Below are 21418 nucleotides of genomic sequence, written 5' to 3'. Positions count from 1 at the left end.
CCCTCCCCCTTTCCCTCTCCCCACCACTTCCCGGTTCACCATGTGATCCGCTCTCCTCACAAGTTCCACCATTGCCATCTGTTATCCTCACCAGATGCCAAACCAACAGGGTCACTTGAACTTGAATCTGAAGCTCCAAAACCATGAGTTAAATTAACTTTTGCTGTTTGTAAAGTTAGCTGCCTCAGGTATTTCATTGTCATCATGAAAATCTGACTGATAGGGTAGGGAACCCACCGCCCTGGTAGTTTTGGCCCCAGGGACAATGAGAGGATTCACACCTGCTCTGTTGGACAGGCCAAGCTCCAGACTTCCCTCTGTCACCAACCCTGCTGTCAACAGATCCACAATTCCTACCTCTCATGGTGCGTTAGGTAGTCGTGGCTGTCCTATGGCAGAATGCTCCTAGGGGAAGTTCCACAGGGCTTGGAAACCCAGTACTGACAATATCACAAGACACCTTAACAGGCCTCGGTATCCATCTGTGGGGGCTGCCATAACAATCCACCACAGACTGAGTAACTTACACAACAGAAGCCTATTCCTGCACAGTTCCGGAGGCCGGCGGTCTAAGGCCAAGTGCCAGCAGGTTTGCTACGAGAATCTTTCCAAAAAGAGGGGAGCAATGCTAGCTGGATAGACCATGTGTTGTACCGAGCTTTACAAAGGACTTCAAAAAGTTTGTGGAAAAATGGATTGAAAAGACAAGTTGACTTGGATGCCAAAAATGCTTCGAAATCCATGCGTAATTGTTTCATGATATATGTTTTTCAAAAACTTTTTGAAGACCAATCTTATGAATGGATTTCAAAAAGCTGTTTCACCAAAATAAACATATCTTTTACTGCCATTTCGATGAACTTTCTGAAGTCCCCTCACAGCTCAGTCTCAGTGCTGTCCGCACATCCCACCTGCATAAAACCAGCGAGGTCAGGGCACAGTCACGGTCTTCCCTCAGGAACTGCGGGTCTGCGTGGAATTGTGCCAAGAGCGCAAATTACTGCAGTGAGATTCTGCATCCTTTAGTTCACAGTTCAAAGGTTTGGTATCAGCTCGAGTCATAAAGATGTGCAGTGCCAGCATTATTGCTCCATTTGTTGCTGGGAAATTTTGATTCCACACTGGCACACCCTCATAAGTAAATAATTTTTTTGTATATCAAATCCACTGCCTCTCATAAGCAGTCAGCCGGGCATGGACTTTGACCTCTTGTGATAACACAAGGACTCCAGGGAGTCTACGTAGCAGGAAGACATAAACAGGAACACAAAGCGATATTGGCAAGAGCAAGATTTAGCCTTCAGAAAATCCCTAGGCTGTTGAAGCCTTGGCCCCGTGCCATGAGACTTCTTCAGCTGGACACGAATTACCACTGTGATCGTAACATCACGCAAAAGAGGTACATCTTCCCCTGCCCCAGTTACCGACTCACACAAAAACTGTAGCATCGAACTTCTCCCAATGCATCCAAACTTTCCTTCTTTCATGAATGGAAACTTCCAGTTCTTGCCAAGATTAAGCAGCTCCATTCCTTCCCAGTCTTCATTTTTACAACCACACACACACACACACAAAACAAAACAAAACAAAACAAAACACGTGAACCCAAGACCAAAACCAGCAGAGACCCAGAGAGGCAAGATGAAGACAGTAGACTGCCTGGGAGTCTCCAGAGGAGGAATGGCAGGCATTGAGTTCTCGGAGTTTCCTTATTGACCTCTCTATACCCAGAACTGCCAACTGGCGCAGATTAAAATTGCTCCCAGATGGGCTGGCATTGTGGCATAGCTGATTTGTGATGCCAACTTCCCAAATGGGTGCTGGTTCGAGACCCAGCTGCCCCACTTTTGATTCAACTCCCTGATAACGGCCTGGGAAAGCAGCAGAGGATGGCCCAAGAGCCTGGGCCCCTGCACCCACATGGGAGACCAAGAAGAATACTACAGTATTCTCATAGGCTTCTTACATCATATTTGATGGTTAAGGCAAAATATTTAACATCATCTGATGCCTTGGGAAAGCAGTAGAAGATGGCCCAAGTCCTTGGGCCCCTGCACCCGCATGGGAGACCCAGAGGAAGCTCCTGGTTCCTGGCTTTGGATCGGCACAGCTCCAGCCATTGCAGCCAACTGGGGAGTGAACCAGCAGATGGAAGAGCTCTCTCTCTCTCTGTCTCTGCCTCTCCTTCTCTCTCTGTGTAACTCTGACTTTCAAATAAATAATTTTTTTAAAAAAAATTGTAAAAACAGGCAGGAAAACAATGACAATGACGTCACATGGACTCACGTGGACGAGGGGGTCTTCAAGTTCATGACAAGTGTGTGTTATGCACAATCTCTGCACTGAAATAAAGTTCTCTTTGAATTCCACTGCCCAGGGGTCTGTGAAGTATCCTCACATAGACTCCAACGCCTTGAGCAATCCTTAAGAAAACTACACACAATGATAAACTCAGAATATATTAGAAATGCATCACAATGGAACCCTGGACGTGTTCAGGAAGTTCATGGGCAGGCGAGAAGTGAGAAACAGAGGAATGTGAATGGCAAAGGCACACCCCAACCATGGGGCCTTGTCATCCGGGAGCAGGGAGATGCAGGGGAGCAGGGTGGGCCCCTCTGGTGGGCCCCTCCCTCACCTCCACCATGGCGCTGAACCAGGTCTGGGCACGAAGGAGGCTCATAAATACCAGGAACTGGAATGCGATGCAGTCAGGCTGTGTCCTCAGCCAACCCTGAGCCACATGGGCAGAGGCTCAGATGCTTTCCGGGGCACTGGCCAGGCGCCCCTGGGCTGCGGCCTGGGGCCCGGGCCCTCCCGAAAGCCGGCTCTGCCTGGAAGCTGCCGTTTGGGTCTAGCCTGTGTTCAGCTGCTTCTGTGAGACCAGGTGGTCAGAGCTGGCGGAAGCCACAGGTCCGGGAAGGAGATGCGCCCCAGGTTTGCTGGTGTGGTTTTTTTTTCTCTCTCTTTCCCCTCTAAATGACTGTGCTATGGGAAAGGCTGCCTCCTCTCAGCGGGATGCTGGCCACAGCGCTGGGAGCCAGCAGGAATTTCTGGGAAACAACACAACTACAGCGTCGGCCAGGTTTGTCTGCAGAACCTGTCGCCCACACGCTGCATTCCTGTCCAAACGGCCAAGGTTGACTCTGGCCCCACCCCACTGCCCCTGCTCCCAGGTGTCCTGGGGCCGCCCTTCAGCAGTGGCACCGAGCCCTGGTCAGTGCCTTGCCCATCGCTGCCAGATCGCACCTGGTCCTGGTCTCCATGGCCCTCGGGGCTCCCTCCCTTGGCTTAAAGGTTCCTTGCCTTGTATTGACGATTGGTCAATCACATCTCACTAAAACTCACTCATGGCATTGAGAGCGGGATGCAGCTGGCCCTACAGGCACACACGACTCATGAGATTGGGGTGGTGCTGTAGGGTAGCGGGCTAAGCCACTGCCTGCAGTGCCCGCATCCCGTATGGGCGCCAGTTCAAGTCCCGGCTGCTCCACTTCCCATCCAGCTCCCTGCTAATGCACCTGAGAAAGCAGCAGAAGGTGGCCCAAGTGCCTGGGCCCCTGTACCCATGTGGAAGGTCTGGAAGAAGTTCCAGGCTCCTGGCTTCGGCCTGGCCCAGCCCAGCCCTGGCCATTGTGGCCATTTGGGGAGTGAACCAGTAGATGGAAGATATCTTGATCTCTCTCTCTCTCTCACTTGCTCTCTCTCCCCTCTCCTATCTCTGTAACTCTGCTCTTCAAATAGATAAAACACTAAGTCTTTAGGGGGAAGAAGAGACTCACTAGATCATCTATCTCCCCGTAGATAACACTTTGACGTTCTGCTTTGTCTTGAGGGGTTTCCATTCCTGGAACCCAGGCCCTGAGCAAGAGGTAACCACCACGGGCACACAGCCCCGAGACTCATGGTGCCCACTTTGTCATCATCAAAATTCCGTAAAGAACATAGCATTGCCAACGAACACTGCCGGCCAACGAGGCGCTTGGACAGGAACGGAACATGCACCTCCCGGGCCCAATCTCAAGCCGAAAGAACCTTCACTGCGAACCCTTCAAGGAGCCCTGGAACTAAGCAATAGCAGCCCAGCGCTGTGTTCTGGACTTTGAAATACATGCCTCCCACTCCCCTCCACCACCCCAGTATTAGTAACGGGCCAAATTTGGGGGCTCCATAGCGATGCCTCCAGCCAGTGCTGGGATGCTCTGTAGCGTGAGGAAGAGCAAAGCTGATCTCCCGTCTGTGCCACTGTGACACCACTGCCACCCACCCCTGAGCCGGAATGCACTGCCCCTTCCTCCCAGCCGGTCCGGTTCCTTCCCTCTTCTCGATGCCCCAGACCCTCCAGTCTCCCCGGGCTCGCTCGGTGCATGGCACAAGGCACTGTGCTCTGAGTCTCCTGTTGTTTTTTCTTCTTATTGCACACTTAAGTCATTTTTCTTTCCCAAATCAAAATGGAAGTTCCTAGAGGATTGCATTGAGTGATATACATTTGAGTGCCCCCCTCCACCCCACTTCTTTTTAAAGATTTATTTATTTATTTATTTGAAAGGCAGAGTTACCAGAGAGATGGAGAGGCAGAGAGAGAGGTCTTCCATCTGCTAGTTCACTTGCCAAGGGGCCACGACAGCCACAGCTGAACCAGGCTGAAGCCAGGAGCTTCACGGGGTCTCCCACGAGGATGCAGGGCCCCGTACAGTTGGACCATCTGCTGCTGCTTTTCCCAGGTGCATTAGCTGGGAGGTGGAGCGGCCAGGACGGGAACTGGTGCCCGTATGGGATGCCAGCACTGCAGACAGTGGCTTAACCTGCTGTGCCACAATACCGGCCCTAACCACTCCCCCTTCTTAATGCTGCTCGTTAACACACACACACACACACACACACTCAAGGAGCCAGGGAGATGTGATGGCATTCTAGGTGCATGGTGAAAAATTGGAGAATGAAAAGACAAAGACACTGATGGGGAGGAAACCCTTTCAAAATGCATATCTGAAAAAGGACTTGGGTCCAAAATACACAAGGAACACTAAAAGCCCAATGCTTAGTTCAAAAAAAGGCAAAAGAGCTGCAGACACACACCACAAACAAGCACATGAGATGCTCCGTGTCACAGGCCATGGGGAACTGCCACAAGGAGATAGGACCATGTGCCAATCAGAACAGCCAACACCCAGGGCACCAACATCCCCAACGTGCAGCAGAGGCTGAGGACAGCAGGAATTGTCATCCATTGCTGGTGGGGACAGAAACTGGCACAGCCACTTCGGGCAACCACTTGGGCAGTTTCTTACAAAGGGAAACATTGGCTCACCGTGGGATGCAACACCTAAACTCCTTGGTGCCGACCCATAGGTACTGGAAATAAATTTAAGTCCATACAACAACCTCCAAAGCAGTAATTGCAAAATTAATTCTAGGATGGGAAACATTACAGGAAATGAAGTCACTCGTGCGCATCTGTTCAGTTTTCCCAAGTTCAGGACAAATACAAGCACCACTAAAACCAAGAAATCAAATGCTTTCAACAGCCCAGAAGGTTCTCTCATGCTCCTTCCCAGGCCACCCCACCCCCCATGTCCAGGCCACCCCAACCCCTCGTGTCCAGCCCAGGCCAACCCTGGGGCGCCCTCACCCTCGAGTTTCTTAGGCATGGACTCAAAATTCAGTATGTGGCAGCTCTCAGGGCTGATTTTGCGGCTCTGGCGTGCCATTTCTGGGAGTCAGCAACACTCATATAGAGATCAGTGTTTGATTCAAAGGGCTGATTCCTCGGGGCGGGACTTCAGGCAGGGGGAGCCCTCGCAGGAGGAAACAAGCTCTCCTTTAGTAGAAGGACCTTCCTACAGCTGGAGCTGCACGGACCCTGGCCTGGCCTCGAGGCCGGTGCAGCAGCAGGTGGACCTGGACCCCACATGGGCTCCAAGGACCGGACAGGGTGCATGAGCCACAGAGCACAGGTTTCCCTACAATGCTAGACCTAATGACACGTAATTATCCACCCTCTGGAAGGCAATGGATTGGCTTGGAGAGAGGGCTAGGGGAAGCTGGGAGCTCCCAAGGCCACTGTTTCGTGCTGTCACATGTGTTGGTCGCAGCAATGATTCGTAGTAAGGAACAGAAAAGGAAGGAGGCCAGCGCCGTGGCTTAACAGGCTAATCCTCCGCCTTGCGGCACCGGCACACCGGGTTCTAGTCCCGGTTGGGGCACCGGATTCTATCCCGGTTGCCCCTCTTCCAGGCCAACTCTCTGCTATGGCGCGGGAAGGCAGTGGAGGATGGCCCAAGTCCTTGGACCCTGCACCTGCATGGTAGACCAGGAGAAGCAACTGGCTCCTGGCTTCGGATCAGCTCAATGTGCTGGCCGCAGCGGCCATTGGAGGGTGAACCAACGGCAAAAGGAAGACCTTTCTCTCTGTCTCTCTCTCTCACTATCCACTCTGCCTGTCAAAAAAAAATAAAAATTTAAAAAAAAAAAAAAAGAAAAGGAAGGGGCTGGCGCTGTGGCACAGCAGGTTAATGCCCTGGCCTGCAGGGCCAGCATCCCATATGGGCGCCGGGTCGAGTCCCGGCTGCTCCACTTCCGATCCAGCTCTCTGCTGTGGCCTGGGAAAGCAGTGGAAGATGGCTTAGGTCCTTGGACCTCTGCACCCACGTGGGATACCTGGAGGAACCTCCTGGCTCCTGGCTTTGGATCGGCACAGCTTCAGCTGTTGCGGCCAACAGGAGAGTGAACCATCGGATGGAAGACCTCTCTCTCTCTCTCTCTGCCTCTCCTCTCTCTGCGTAACTCTGACTTTCAAGTAAATAAATAACTCTTGAAAAAAAAAAAAAGGAAAGGAAAATGGCAGAGGTGGGTCAGCCTCACGAGTCTGGCAATCCTTAATAATACCAATCAAAACGAAATCTGCTTGCACAGTGTGTTAACGGCTTCTGCTTGCTGACTCACATCAACAAACACGGATGGCCTTGAGGGCTCATCGCTGCAGGTCCCTAGGTGGCCACAGTTTTGCAGGGACGTGGCCTCATGGTTTCTGAGCATGAGCAGTGTCTAGGAGTCCTCGCAGAGACATGAACCAGATATGCAAACAACCTTCTAACATGGACAGGAGGGGACACGAGGCTCGGAACCAGACGGGTTAGATGCCATGATGTATCCTGGCCTAGAACCATGGGCCCTTCTCCCGTGGTTGTCCACACGGCTCCCTGTCCAGGCCCCTGACCCTCGGCGAGGAACCACCGCATCCGGATGGATGAACGCAATTTCTCCCTCCTCAAACCGCTATCTGCTTTCTCAGCCTCAATCTTCGCCATAGCTCTTGCTGCCACCTGGCTCCCACTCATTGTAATTTGCTTCGGCCTCATCGGTCTCCTGCCCTGGGGTGTGCCTGCTGTGGTGAGCACACAGGCTGCCCTTCCTGTCAGACAAAGACGATCCCAGGCCGCTGGAACTGCGCTGGCTAGGGTTTGGCTTCAAGGCAGAGGAAACAGGGGTGTTCAGAGCCTGAATCGGACCCAAAATGGGCTCCAAGGGCAGCAAAGGGTGGGATGGTCATGTAACAAAGGACTCATAGAACCCCGGATGTAACTGGACACAAATTCACCTCCGGGGAGCCTGTGAGATTGCTTTCCGTGTGTTCTTCATCGGACAGGGCTACGGGAAGCTCTGAGCTCCCAGGGCCCACCGATTGGCATGCTCACGGACGCTGCTCGCGATGATGATGGACAGTTAGGGGAGAAGCAGCTCCAGCCAACAGTATGTGACGAAGAAAGGTTTGAACCTGACAAGCGATCGTACTATGGACGATGTCACCTCTGTTTCCCTGGCCCTGGATGAAATGCCTGGTTCAGACTTTGTCTGATGTTTCCCGGCAGTTCCAAAACCACTGTGGTTTGAGGACTTGGCGCTGAAGTGCGAGCACTCCTGGCTGTGTGAGGCTTACACCGCCAGGGGGCGCTGTGTCTTCAGAAGCAGACGTTCTCCCCGTGGTGTCCACGCTGGGTAACAGTGCTAGTGCCGGCACCCACCGTTTTGTGATGATGAGAAACACGAAGCCTCATCACAAAGCCTGTACAAACCTTGTCCACAGAGCCTCAGTGGTCTGGGACCAGAACGGCTCCTTGAACACAAAGCCCCCTCCCAGGACAAGGCAGTCAAACACCCACGCCCCTGGACATCTATTTCCAAATCCCTTTCTTTAGGGGCCAGCGTGTGGCACAGCAGGGTAAGCCACGTGATGCCAACATCCCTCATGGGTGCTGGTTCAAGACCCGGCTGCTTTACTTCCGATCCAGCTCCCTGCTACTGCACCTGGGAAAGCAGCAAAGATGGCCCCAGTGCTTGGGTGCCTACACCCATGTGGGAGACCCAGAAGAAGCTCCGGCTTCGTCCTGGCCCAGCTGTGGCCATTTGAGGAGTGAGCAGCAGATGGAACATTCGTCTGTGTGTTTCTCTTCTCTCTCTAATTCTGCCATTCAAATAAATGAAAAATAAAACAAATCCCTTTCCCCAGAGACTGCACCCATGTCTCTTGGGTTCTTTGGTCTCCCAGCCGATGAGTTGCCCTTTTAACTTCACAAGTACTCAGTGTGGAGTCCCTGCCCCAGTTCTATAAATTCACACTCCTTGCTGTTGCACCCTCGTGAGTCTGGGCAAGCATTAGTGATAACAACTGAAGCTAATTCTACTTGCATCATGTGTCATTGGCTTCCACGTGGTTTCATTTAATGTGACTCAAGTCAACAAACACTGGTGACATCATGGAGCCCTCGCAGGTCACAGGGGTCAGTGGGGCACAACCTCTGGCTTTTGTGCACACGTAGAGAAACGGAATCTACAAGCAACTATAGTACAGGTAGAAAGGGACACACAGCTCAGGAGGGGATGAGACAAGTGCCCCGCCCCCAAGGACCTGAGCTGTCCACTCCCTGTGCTAACCCTGCCTGCACTGTGCCCTGATCACCTGGAACCGTCCCCACAGCTCTTGCCACCACCTGGCCCACACTCGTAATTCACTTCCGCCTCATCTGTCTCCCGCTCTGGGGTGTCTACACCACAAGCACACAGGCTGCCTAGGACATCAGCAGGGACCTGCGGGGAGCCTCCGCTGTGCTGACTGGGGACGGCCCAGCCTTTTGGCGGGGACCTGCTGTGCTTTTTACAATGCAAGTCGGTCCAGACCTTGAGATGAGTGATGGGGCCGGAGTGTTCCAAAGCCAAGACAAGGATCAGGCTGGGACCGGATAATGGCCTCCAGGGAAGCTGTCCTAAGGCAGGAGGCATTCTCAGAGCCTCCTAGGGGACAGCTGGAGCCCTCTCCCAGCTCTGAGGGAGGGGTGTGGGCAGCACAGCCCTCCTCCCTGCAGCCTTGCAGCCCCTCAGGACCACACCGGGCAGCAAGAACTGTGGGCCAGCACTGTGCTCAAGCCCTCCCTGTCTAGCAACCCTGGGAGCAAGGCGCTTCCTGCAGTCGAGACAAGTCAGAGAAAGGGAGGGACTTGTCCACGGCAGGAGGCTGGAGCCCGGGTCCTGAGATGGCACGAGCGTGCTGTGAAGCCGTGGCCTGGCCCTGCGTGTGCAGCAACACAGGACTTGGAGGTGGAGGAGGGGGCGGGAGACACCTGCCCCTACCCAGCAGCCTGTAGCCCTCCCTCGCCGCTGGGTTCTGAGTCATCTCCCAGGTCTTCATTTCAACTCAACACAAGGGTACCCAGCAGCGACTCAGGGCAAACTGCAAACACTCTTCCTCCAGATGCGAGGCCCAGGGAGTGAGACTCTGATGGAGACCCTCCAGGGAGTGAGACTCTGATGGAGACCCCCGGTGTGAGACACTGAGGGTCCTAAGTTCCCCTGCAGGTGCTAAGTGAGCCCTCTGTTTATCCAGGCTGGACCGCCCACTAGCTCTGGCACTCCGGGAAAGTGACTTCCGGTCGAAGATCCTGGTGTTTCCTCCTCTGGAACAATTAGCAAAACCAACATGGCAACTGCTTCATAAATATCCCTTCCCAGCGATAATTTTCCTGGTATGATTTCACCAGTAAAGGCTGCAAACTACTTAATGACCAGCATTAGGAAAATGACCCCATGACGTGACAGTTTCAGAACACTTACTTGCATGGTATGAAATCATTAAAAATCACTTCGGAATATTAACAGCAATACTATAGTAAAAAAAAAACAATAATGACACAAAAACTGTATCTGCAACTTGGTTGAGAAACAAATCCTAAAGGGAATGTTCTAACTAGTGTTTATCAAAATCAGCAAGTTGTCCCACTGGGACATACTGCTGCTCCCAGACAACAGAAAGTCTGCACCTTTGCACAGAGAAACGTCTCTTAGTAGGAGCCTCCGGATCGTGGCTGGCGCTGTGGAAGTCTGCTGGAGTCCAAGCTTTGCAAAGGGTCATTTCAGGAGTGCACATACCCATAGCCTGACGGCAGACCTGCCAATCATGCCTCTGGATTCAAGCCTGGAGATGGTCCTGTTCCCCCAGGGGGCTTGGCTATAGCCCTTTCTCCCTTGTGCCTGCCGTGCCCACCACCTGCCAAGGGAGTCAAGGTCAACCTTGTGTGCACCCTGGTGCCTCCACAGAGATGCTCATCTGCCCATCTACTTCAGTCTCAGCGGTGGGCCTCAAAGAGCCCCTGTGGCCCAGCTCCAGCCCCCCTCGGCTGCAGCCCCAGCTTAGTTGCTCTGCTAAAAGGACCAGTGGGATACCTCCCCGTATCTCCCAGCCCAGGAGAACTCCTGATGAGTGCACTGGGAGGGGACTCAGTTTGTGCCCAGTCCCTCCCTTTGCACTCACCTGTAGAGGGGGCTGTTGTGAGATGCATGCTGGCCTCTGTCTCACAGCTCACTCTAAGCCCCCCCCCCCCATCACTGCCGTCAGGGGACTGTCCCAACTATGCAGGGATCTCCTGGAAGACAAACCCATGTGGGCTGCAAGCTAAGCTTCCAGGCTCTGGTCCTTGGCTACCTTTCCCACACAGGCCTGGCACCCTACCTGGGACTCCCCATGTCCTTCCAAGCCAAGGTGCTGTGCCAGCCTTGCAGGACTCTTATAGTGAGTCTGGGCCTACTTCGGATGCCTCCAGTGCTGACCTGGCTCCGGAATCAGACTTCCAGACAGGCCTGGTACAGAAAGACAGGCAGAAACCAAGGGGACCGCAAAGAGAGAAGTCAGGACTCAGTCCACAACAAGCGGACACTGGTGCACGTGCACAAGTGTCAAGTGTCAAGAACAAGCAGGTAGGAGCTGGCGCTGCGGCGCAACTGGTTAAAGCCCTGGCCTGCAGTGCCAGCATTGCATAGGGCGCGCCAGTTCGAGTCCCGGCTGCTCCTCTTCCGATCCAGCTCTCTGCTATGGCCTGGGAAAGCAGTAGAAGATGGCCCAAGGACCCGCACCCAGGTGGGAGACCTGGAAGAAGCTCCTGGCTCTTGGCTTTGGATCAACTCAGCTTTGACCATTACAGTCATTTGGGGAGTGAACCAGCGGATGGACCTGCCTCTCTCTGTAACTCTGTTTTTCAAATAAATAAAATACATCTTTAAAAAAAAAAAGAAAGAAAGAAAGAACCAGCAGAGAAACACTCCCACATCAAACAGACAAAATTCGAAGCCACAACTCTCCTCAGTGGGATGGAGATATGCGACCTCTCTGATATAGAACCAAAAGGAGTTAAGGAGCTGCCTCAAGAAAACGATGAAGAGGAATCAAGAAAGCTTAGGAAGAATGAAGAAACAAAGAGGAAGGAAGAAAGCTTATGGGATTTATGTGATAACATCAGAAATGTACAAGATTTTAGCAATAAAGGGGGATGAGAGAAAGACAAAGGTATAGAAAGCTTATTTTTAAAATGATGGCAGGAAACTTTCCGTATATGGAGAAAGATGTGCCTCTTCAGCAGAGGAAGCTCAAGGGTCACACCAATAAGATTTTGTCCAAATCAGACTACCCCAAGACGTCATATAAGTGAATTGTCAGAAAGAGAGGGAGGGGGTATTAATACAGCAAGAAAAAGAAGCAAACAGAATATAAAGGACTTTCAGCATAGATGGCCCCAGACTTCTCAGTACAAACCAGGAGGCCAGCAGAGGGTGGAATGATGTATTCCAAGTGTGGATAGAAAAACATTGTCTACCAAGGATAGGGTGCCCAGCAAACCTGTCCTTCAGAAACAAAAGAGAGATAAAGGCGTCACCAGATAAAGACTAGGAGAGTTCATCGCCACCTGGCCTGCCTTAAAGAAATGCTAACCAGGGCTCTCCCAGCTGAAAGACAAGGATATTCCTGAGTAGCACGAAGACACCTGCAGCCCTCAGACCCACTGCAGAAGTGTACGCTCTACGCCTGACACCGCAGGGTCGCACAGGAGCGCGGACGGGATGCTGCTCGGCTTCCAATCCAGCTCCCTGCTAACGCGTCAGAAAATGGACCAAGTGTTTGGGTCCCTGCACGCACGTGGGAGGCCCAGATGGAGTTCCAGGCTCCTGGCTTCTGCCTGGCCCACCCTGGCCACTGCGGGCATTCAGGGAGTGACCATCAGATGCTGATCTCTCTCTCTCTCTCTCTCTCTCTCTCTCTCTCTCTCTTCCCCCCTTCCCCTTCCTTCTTTCCCCCTCCCTCCCCCTTCTCTACATAACCCTGCCTTACAAATAAATATATAAATCTTTAAAAGAAAAAGTAGTATATATTCAAATTCACAATATCCTAATAATATAATGGTGAAGTATAGACAATTTATATCTTTAGTGTGAAGGGTAAAAGGCAAAACCATTAAAATAAAAATAACTATGATAATTTGCTAAGTGATACACAACGTGAAATTGTGGCATCAAAAGTTCAGAATGAGACAAGAGAGGGCAGAGAGCCTTTATAGTGTGGCACAGTAGTTTTAATGCAACCCAGGTTGTTACCTGCTAAAAACTGCTCATTAGAACTATATGACATTCTTTGTAAGCCTCACGGTAACCACAGAGCAAAAACCTATCATTGACACGCTAAAAATACAAAGAAGCAATCCAAGCATAGCACTAGGGAAAATTACTTAAGCACAGGAAAACACGACGGGAGAAAGGAAGAAAGGACACACAAAACCGCTAGAAAACAATTGTTAAATGGCAGTACTAAGTCTTTACCTACACGCAATTATACTGAGTGTAAATGAAATATTTTCCAGTGAGAAGTCCTACAGCAGTCGACTAGGTTTGTAGAAAACTGACCGTGCGCTACCGTGAGGGGCTTAGGTAAGCTGTAATGACACACCCACAGTGGACGGAGGACTGAGAGGCGGGTGTCTGCGCAGTACTTAAGCCACCCCACGCGTGCCCACAACCCGTATCAGAGTACCTGATGGGAGTCCCAGCTCCTCCACCACGATTCCACCTCCTGCTAGCGTGCTCCCTGGGCGGCACAGGGTGATGGCTCAAGTGCTCGCCTCCCATCACCTGCGTGGAAGACAGGTGGAGTTCCAGGCTCTGGCTTCCGCTTGACCCAGCTCTGCTGTTGAAGGTATTTGGGGAATGAACCAGCAGATGGAGGATCTCTCTGTGTCTGTCTCTCTTTTCATCTCTCCGTCTTTCAAATAAAATGAAAAAAAAAAGTGTAAATATAATTAATTAACGACTTCACTGTGAGAATCCAAACTCTGAGACTTTTAGAAGAAAACATAGGGGAAAGTTTCACGACCCTGGTCTGGGCAGGAAGTTAGGTGGTGCGACCTCAAAAAGCGTAGGCAATAAACCTAAAAGTAGACAAATGAGACTGCAACAAACGAAAAAGCCTTGCACAGCAAAGGAACAATCAACAGAGTGAATCGACAGAGAGCAGCATGGGAAACGACATTCGCGAACCACGTCTGATGAGGGGTTACATTCCCAATTATGTAAGGGACTCAACAGCACACACAGAAATAATTCTGTTTAAACATGGGCGAAAGAAGGGATCGCACCAAGGGCCACGAGTCGTATGGAGAGATGCTCAATATCACTAGTCATTAGAGACATTCAAATCAAACACACGATCGAGAGCACTTCACATCTGTTTGAATGACTACTGTCAAAAAGACAAAAGATAGCACATGTTGGCAGAGGAAGGAGACTCGTGCATTGTTGGTGGGAATGTAAATTAGCATAGGCACTGTGGGAAACAGTATGAGGAATCCTGGAGAAAATTAAAAATAGCAGTACCATATGATTCAGAAATCTCACTACCAGGTATGCAGCCAAAGGAAATGAAATCAGTACATAGACAAGTGCTCTGCTCTTTTATCATGGTCGTCACAATAGCCAAGAGCTGAGTGAACAGAAGTGTCCGTCGACTGATGAATGGATAAAGAACATGCAGGGTCTATGCAGAATACTGATCAGCGTGGGAAGGATGAGATCCTGCCCACGTGTGGGACAGGAGAATGCTGTGGTGACTAAGACAAGCCAGGCACTGACCAGCGCTGTGGCTCACTTGGTTAATCCCCCACCTGTGTTGTTGGCATCCCATATGGGTGCCGGGTTCTAGTCCTGGTTGCTCCTCTTCCAGTCCAGCTCTCTGCTGTGGCCCAGGAAGGCAGTGGAGGATGGCCCAAGTGTTTGGGCCCCTGCACCTGCATGGGAGACCTGGAGGAAGCACCCGGCTCCTGGCTTCAGATCAGTGCAGCGCGTTGGCCATAGCGGCCATTTGGGGAGTGATCCAACGGAAAGAAGGAAGACCTTTCTCTCTGTCTCTCTCTCACTGTCTAACTCTACCTTTCAAATGTAAAAAAAAAAAAAAAAACAGACAAGCCAGGCACAGAGAGATAGGATCAGCCGACCTGGAGTCTAAAGCAGTTGGCCTTCTAGAAGTTGGGAGTGGAATAGTGACCGCCAGGGGCCCAGCATGACAGGAAGGAGATGATGGGGTGAGGTTGACGGACAGGCACAATGTTAGAGCAGGAGAGGTGTTCAATCCACCATAGGGTGACTATGTTAACAATAATATATTGGTGTGTACAAAACACAAAGAAAGGATCTGGAATAGCCTCCCCCACACAAAAGTGCTCAGCGCCTAGGGTGACCGACACAAGTTACCCTGACTGGATCATTTCAGGACACAGCTATGCATTGGCACATCGCCTGGTGTCCTGTTAGCACGTCTCATACAAAAATGGACCCCAACTTTAAGGCAGTGTGGATAGCGCCGGGGCACGGTCTCACGCCATCTGGGTATTCCACAGGAGCATGATTTTCTGCATAACCAGACAAGACACTGCATACAGAACTGCCTTTCTTTCTGCTTTATAATCTTACGGGCTTTAGCAAGAGGGGTCAGCCTGGAAGTGGAGGAATGAGGGGGAAAGAGGGAAGGGGGGGAGGAGATCCAGGTCCACCAGCACATTGTAACCACCTGCTCTGTGCAGGCCCCATGTAGGCAGTTGATTGTCACAGCCGTGTAGAATCTCAAAGAACTCAGCATCGCTGGGCAGAGAAGGCCAGGGAAGGGCATGTTCAAAGGCCCTGGGGTGTCAAGCAGGGACAAGCAGGAAAGCAGGGAGCTGGGCCTGTGGGGGAGGGGAGAGGATGTGGTTGAGAGGTGAGCAGGCTAGAAATGCCTGGGGGTTGGGGGCGTGGCAGCGTGAACAGGGGTTTAGCCCATACAGAAGGGTTTTCCATTTAAGTGCTACTGGTGTATTAAAGCTAGACAGTGTTGTCACCTGAGTAGTTTTTTTTGTATCCATCTCCATGCTGAGCCATTCAATGGTTCCAGCCCCACTAACCACACCCAACTGCCTCTGACCTGCCTCCACTGTCCACCAGGATCTGAAGCAGCGGGGATGGTAAGAGGGGGCAGAGTGGAAGACCCCATCCTCACAGGTGAGAGTGCACAGTGGGCGGGCTGGACTGGGGTGCCAAGTTCGGCCATGGCGAGGTCCTGGAGGCAGATAGCTTTGCAATTCCATTGCTGGGATGCCCATCTTCCAGGGCAGGTTCCCAGGGCTCTGCCTGGGGACTGGACTCGAGTCAGACAGGAGGGGACTGAGAGAGTGGCTCCGCCAGCACTGTTAGTAAAAGGGGCAGCCTATGTGGCGCCATCCATGCCTCACACGCCAACTTAGGCCCAGGCCTGCAAGCTTCGGTCCTGAGCCCCATGGGCCAAGTACCGGTGTCAGCTCCACCCCCACCCTAATGGAATTAACTGCTCCTACTTCCCTGCCCCGTCCCCAGGGCAGAGTGGACAGTGAGAGAGAGAGAGACAGAGAGAAAGGTCTTCCTTTGCCTTTTGTTCACCCTCCAATGGCCGCCGTGGTTGGCGCGCTGTGGCTGGCGCACCACGCTGATCCGATGGCAGGAGCCAGGGGCTTCTCCTGGTCTCCCATGGGGTGCAGAGCCCAAGATCAGTTTCAGTTCATAATTGATCATAATGAGAGGATTAAATGTCAAAGGAATCACATAAACAAGTCTAGTGTCTGTTTCTACTAACTGATAGAATTAAAAAGGGAGAGAAGGATCCAACATGGGAAGCAGGATACACAGCAGACTCATAGAATGGCCAAAGCCCTAAACAGCACTCTGGCCTCTGAATCAGGCCCTAAGGCATTTGGATCTGGCTAAAAAGCCCATGAGAGTATTTCAGGCATGGGAAGTCAAGACACTCTGGCATAAAAAAAAAGTGACCTAAATTTAAGAATGCTGTGAATGAGACCCCAGAGGAAAGAACAGGCCAGCAAAGGAGGAGGTACTTTTCTCTGAAGGGAGGAGAGAACTTCCACTTTGACTATGGCCTTGTCTAAATAAGATCGGAGTTGGTGAACTCCAGAGGAACTTCCATAGCCTTGGCAGCTCATGACAAGAGCCTCTGGTGATCACTGAGGTCATCAATAAGAGTGTCAATTGTTAAATCAACAACAGGAGTCACTGTGCACTTACTTCCCATGTAGCATCTCTGTCCTTAATGTGTTGTACTCTGTGAATTAATGCTAAAACTACTACTCCAACAGTACTCTATACTTTCTGTGTCTGTGTGGGTGCAGTCTGTTGGAATCTTTCCTTAGTATATACTAATTTGATCTTCTGTACATAAAGAGAACTGAAAATGAATCTTGATGAAGAATGGGACGGGAGAGGGAGTGGGGGATGGGATGGCTGCAGGTGGGATGGATGTTACTGGGGGAAAAGCTGCTATAATCCAAATGTTGCACTTTGGAAATGTATATTTATTAAATAAAAGTTAAAAAAATAAAGTATCTGTGTATGTTGGTACAGTAGAGCATATGTGTAGGTTCTCAAATGGTAGCATCAACAGGAATAGAACAAAATTTTTCAAGTTAAAATAGAAGTCAAAAAATTATTAAAAAAGAAAAAGGAGAATAAATGTATTTAAAACTATTTTGGAAAATAAGAAAACAAGTATTCAAAATCAATCCTATGAATACCCCTTTTTATGCCAGCTTACCAACAGAGGACGTATATGCTCATATAATCATAGACTCAACTAACAGGTGATCCTTAACACTTTATAAGCATTTACCCACCTATTTAAAAACTTTTCATAACAAAATAAATAGCTTTCGGGGCCGCTGTTGTGGGTCAGTGGGTTAATCCTCTGCCTGCAGCGCCTGCATCCCATGTGGGCGCCGGTTCTAGTCCCAGCTGCTCCTCTTCCGATCCAGCTCTCTGCTATGGCCTGGGAAAGCAGGGGAAGATGGCTCAAGTCCTTGGGCCCCTGCAGTCGTGCAGGAGACAGGAAGAAGCTCCTGGCTCCTGGCTTCGGATCGGCACAGCTCCAGCCGCTGCGGCCATTTGGGGAGTGAACCAGAGGACGGAAGACCTCTCTCTCTGTCTCTCCCTCTCACTGTCTGTAACTCTGCCATCAGTGCCAACTATAAACTTTCTCCACTTCTCTCCATTTTCAGCATGAGCAGATGTGAGCTAAGCAGATTTGAAGCCAGGAGCCTGCACCTTCCTCCAGGATTCCCAAACAGTTTCAGGGGACCAAAGACTTGGGCACTCTTCTACTGCTGGGCCGGGCCACAGCAGAGCTGGAACGGAAGTGGAGGTGCTGGGACTCGAACCACCACCCAAATGGGATGCTGGTACTGCAGGCAGCAGCTTCATCCACTATGCCATGGCTCGGCCCGCCCCCACCCCCAAATGCCCAGGTTGTTCCACTCGTGATCCAGCTGGCTGCTAACAAGCCTAGGAAAGCAGAGCAAGAGGCCCAAGGACTTGGGCACCCGAACCCACACTGGAGTCCTGGATAAAGTACCTGGCTTCTGCTTCAGCCTGGCCCAGCCCAAGGACATCGTAGCCACCTGGGGTGTGAACCCACACACTGAATCTCTCTCCGCCACGGCCTCGACTGTAACTGCCTTTCATACCAATCTTTGACAAGAAAAAAAAATCCAGTACTTACCATGAGGTGTCAGAACCTTGGACAGGCTGCAACAGAGCACAGAGGGATTCTTGGAGTTTCTCTAAGCTTCTGCTTTCTAGTCCTTGTGTGCGGTCTGTGAAAATTCACCGGATTACATGCAAGTTAATTCACGTGCCCCAGGCCAGTTTTCCCGCACACACATTACAGTTCAGAACAACCCAGGGAAGAGAGGCCAGAAGTCAAGGCCGCTTCTCACGGACGCGGCCAAGACTGCTTGCGGCCAGGGCCAGGAAACCCCCAAAACGGAACCCGGGCCGTGGGAAAAGTCCTTCCTCTCCCAGTCCCCGCTTCCACCCGCACTCCGGCACTCCTGTCACACTCGCCCTCCCTTTACGCTGCCCCACACACTGTTCTTCCCCTTCCTTCCATGCCACCCCACCTTCACGCCACCTTTTCCTTCTCCCCCCTTCCTCTCTCCTCCCAAATCTCTCTTGGCCACCTCTCTCCTCCTCCTCTCCCCTCCAGCCCTCACATGCACACCCCTTGCCCGCTATCTGCACCCCAGGCCCCACCTACCCCGCAACAGGATGGCCATCGCGCCCAACTCACCAAAGAACAAGCCCTTCTGCTCCTCTGGAACAGCAACCGAGTCCCGAGGGGTAGTCTTCCGGAAGCTGCCGAAGAAGAAGACCACGCCTACCAATGTCCACAAGTGCAAGGGAACTGCCGCAGCCGTCTCGGGCGGCAGCCTCTCTGATTCAGGCCTGACCCCGGGGACGCTGGGTCTCCCTCAGGCTCCGCCAGCAGCATCGAGGACGGCTCTTCAAGGCTTGAACAGGCTTTTGGGCAGGAACAGATGAGGCGCAGACTTGCATCTGAGGATGGCTGAGCAGGAGATGAGTACAATGAGTACAATTCCTGGTTACAGCACAGCGCGCAAATTCACTCCCCACAGTCGGCCACTATGGTGCCTTGGTTCGCATCTGCACGCAGCTCCATTCAGTGTGGGGTGCCCATGACCCAATTCCAGTCCCGCTACTCCAGGCTGGGGCCCAGGGAGGCAGCCGCTGATGGCCCTGGTACTAGGACCCTGCCTCCTTCCCTGCTGGGAGTCCTGAATGGAGTTCTTGCCTCCTGGCTTCTGCCTGGCCCGGCGCTGGCCTTTGAAGTGGCTTGGGGAGAGAAGCAGTGCATGGGGCATCTCGAGCACTCTTGCTCTCTCTCAGTGATCACCCATCTGGTGGTTCGCCCCCCTCCCAGGTGGCTACAAAGGCCAGGGCTGGGACAGGCTGAAATAGAAGCCAAGGACTCTATCTGGTGCTCCATTCTGAAAACCTGCCACTGTGCCCCAGCTACTGAATACTGGCTCTGGATCTGCTCAGCTCCCGTCATTGCACCAATTTGGGGAGGACCAGCAGATGTAAGACTTACTTTCTCTTTCGATCTCTCCCTCTCTCTCTCTCTCTCTCTCTCTCTCTCTCTCTCTGCATGTAACTCTGAATTTCAAATAAACAAATAAGAACTTTAAAAAAAAAATAAGGAAAACATAGCTATAAATAAAATACTACATCAAGGCCAACTACCAAAGTTTATATCGAACTTGATACTATATGCATCACCTAGCCTATTAACACACAACTCCGGTGTGAAGGAGAGTTAAAATCCATGATTTGCAAACCCTTCCTAAAAGGAGATGAAGGGGAAAAATCTTCCATCTTATCCCATCGGACCAACATTTTTCCAACATCCACAACAAACACATCATAAAGAAAAGGCACATACGTATCTGTCATGACTGCGGTGTCACTTTCCTCAACAAAATATCACCAAACGCGCTCCAGAAGCACAACCAAAGCTTAGCACGCTGGGTGCAACGGAGCGGTACTCCGGGAATGCAAGGATGGCTACCATACACAATCAATATATCACAGAACAGAACATACATGGGGAAAGCCCACAAAGTATCCCTATTGACACAGAAAACCTAGTTCACAAAAACTCCCACTACTTTGGCGATATTAAAAAAAAAAGAAAAAGAAATCATCAAATCAGGAACAGAAGGTAAACCTCGGCCTGACAATGGCCTCTCACTGAAAACCCACAGAAGGCTAACATCACACCAAATGCCAGTTAGCCAGAAACTGTCCTCCTGGACCAGGAAACAGACGAGCGTTTTCGCTCTGATTCCTCCCCGTCAACAGTCTCGGGGGTCTAGAGCAGGGCGGCCGGGCCATCCAAACGCAAACAGGAGTGCGGGGCCGCTCCGGCAGGAGACGGAGCCACCTCTGCTCTCGCACAGCTGCTCGCACACTGGGGAACGTTCCAGACCGACCATCCGCACACCAAGACCGCGACTCCACCCGCGCCTTCGGGACCCGAGAGCCACAGGCACGCTGGCAGGGAAGACTCCCAGCGGGAAACCCAGCAGCCCCGCATCACTCACCGCCAAGGGGGCCTGGTCTGCTGGCAGGACAGAGGCCCGCGAAGGCCGCTGCTTCCACGAGGGGCCGAAGAAGAGAACTGCGCCTGGGAAACGGCGTGGCAGCCTCGGGCCGCAGCCTCTCTGAGCCCGGCCTGAGCCCGGGGACGCTGGGTCTCCCGCAGGCTCCGCCGGCAGCCTGGAGGACGGCTCGCAAAGGCTCGCGAAGGCTCGCGCAGGCTCTCCGGCAGGAGCCGACGGGACGCGCAGAGGACTCCCACCTGAGCACCGCGGGGCACCAGCGGCCACTTCCGGGTCCCAGCGCCAGGCGCAGGCGCACTCCCCACGGGCGGCCGCCATGGCGCCACGGGACGCGCCTGCGCGCTGCCGGCCGCGTCCAGCGTCCGACGCCCCAGGGCCGCTTGCAGTGCGGCCTCTCCAGCCTGTGACCCAGGGACCACGCACGCCTCCCTGCCTCCTGGGCGCCCTGAATGGAGGTCAAGCCTCCTGGCTTCTGCCTGGCCCGGCGCTGGCCGTGCAAGCCGCTTGGGGAGAGAAGCAGAGCATGGGGCATCGCGAGCACTCTTGCCTCTTGCTCTCTCTCCAGGATCGGCCATCTGGGGGTTCAACCCCCAGGTGACCACGAAGGCCGGGGC

At 52.3% G+C, this 21418-nt stretch overlaps 1 protein-coding gene across 4 annotated transcripts in view; it reads right to left on the bottom strand.

Moving 5' to 3' along the window:
- LOC133765850 (probable ATP-dependent RNA helicase DDX60) overlaps nt 1-20874 on the bottom strand; it is a 172896-nt gene extending 152022 nt beyond the window's left edge. For all 4 annotated transcript variants that reach the window (XM_062199408.1, XM_062199407.1, XM_062199409.1 and 1 more), the window contains exons 1-4: nt 20787-20874; nt 18953-19228; nt 18383-18476; nt 13349-13576 (exon numbers count right to left, since the gene is read on the bottom strand). The gene's annotated coding sequence lies outside the window, so the exon portion shown is untranslated. The remainder of the gene's footprint in view (nt 1-13348; nt 13577-18382; nt 18477-18952; nt 19229-20786) is intronic.
- Nucleotides 20875-21418: the final 544 nt, after the last annotated feature.

The sequence above is a fragment of the Lepus europaeus genome, chromosome 8, assembly GCF_033115175.1.
Source record: "Lepus europaeus isolate LE1 chromosome 8, mLepTim1.pri, whole genome shotgun sequence".
Lineage (NCBI taxonomy): Eukaryota > Metazoa > Chordata > Mammalia > Lagomorpha > Leporidae > Lepus > Lepus europaeus.
The sequence above is the reverse complement of the archived record's forward strand: the minus strand, read 5'-3'. Positions and strand labels throughout refer to the sequence as shown.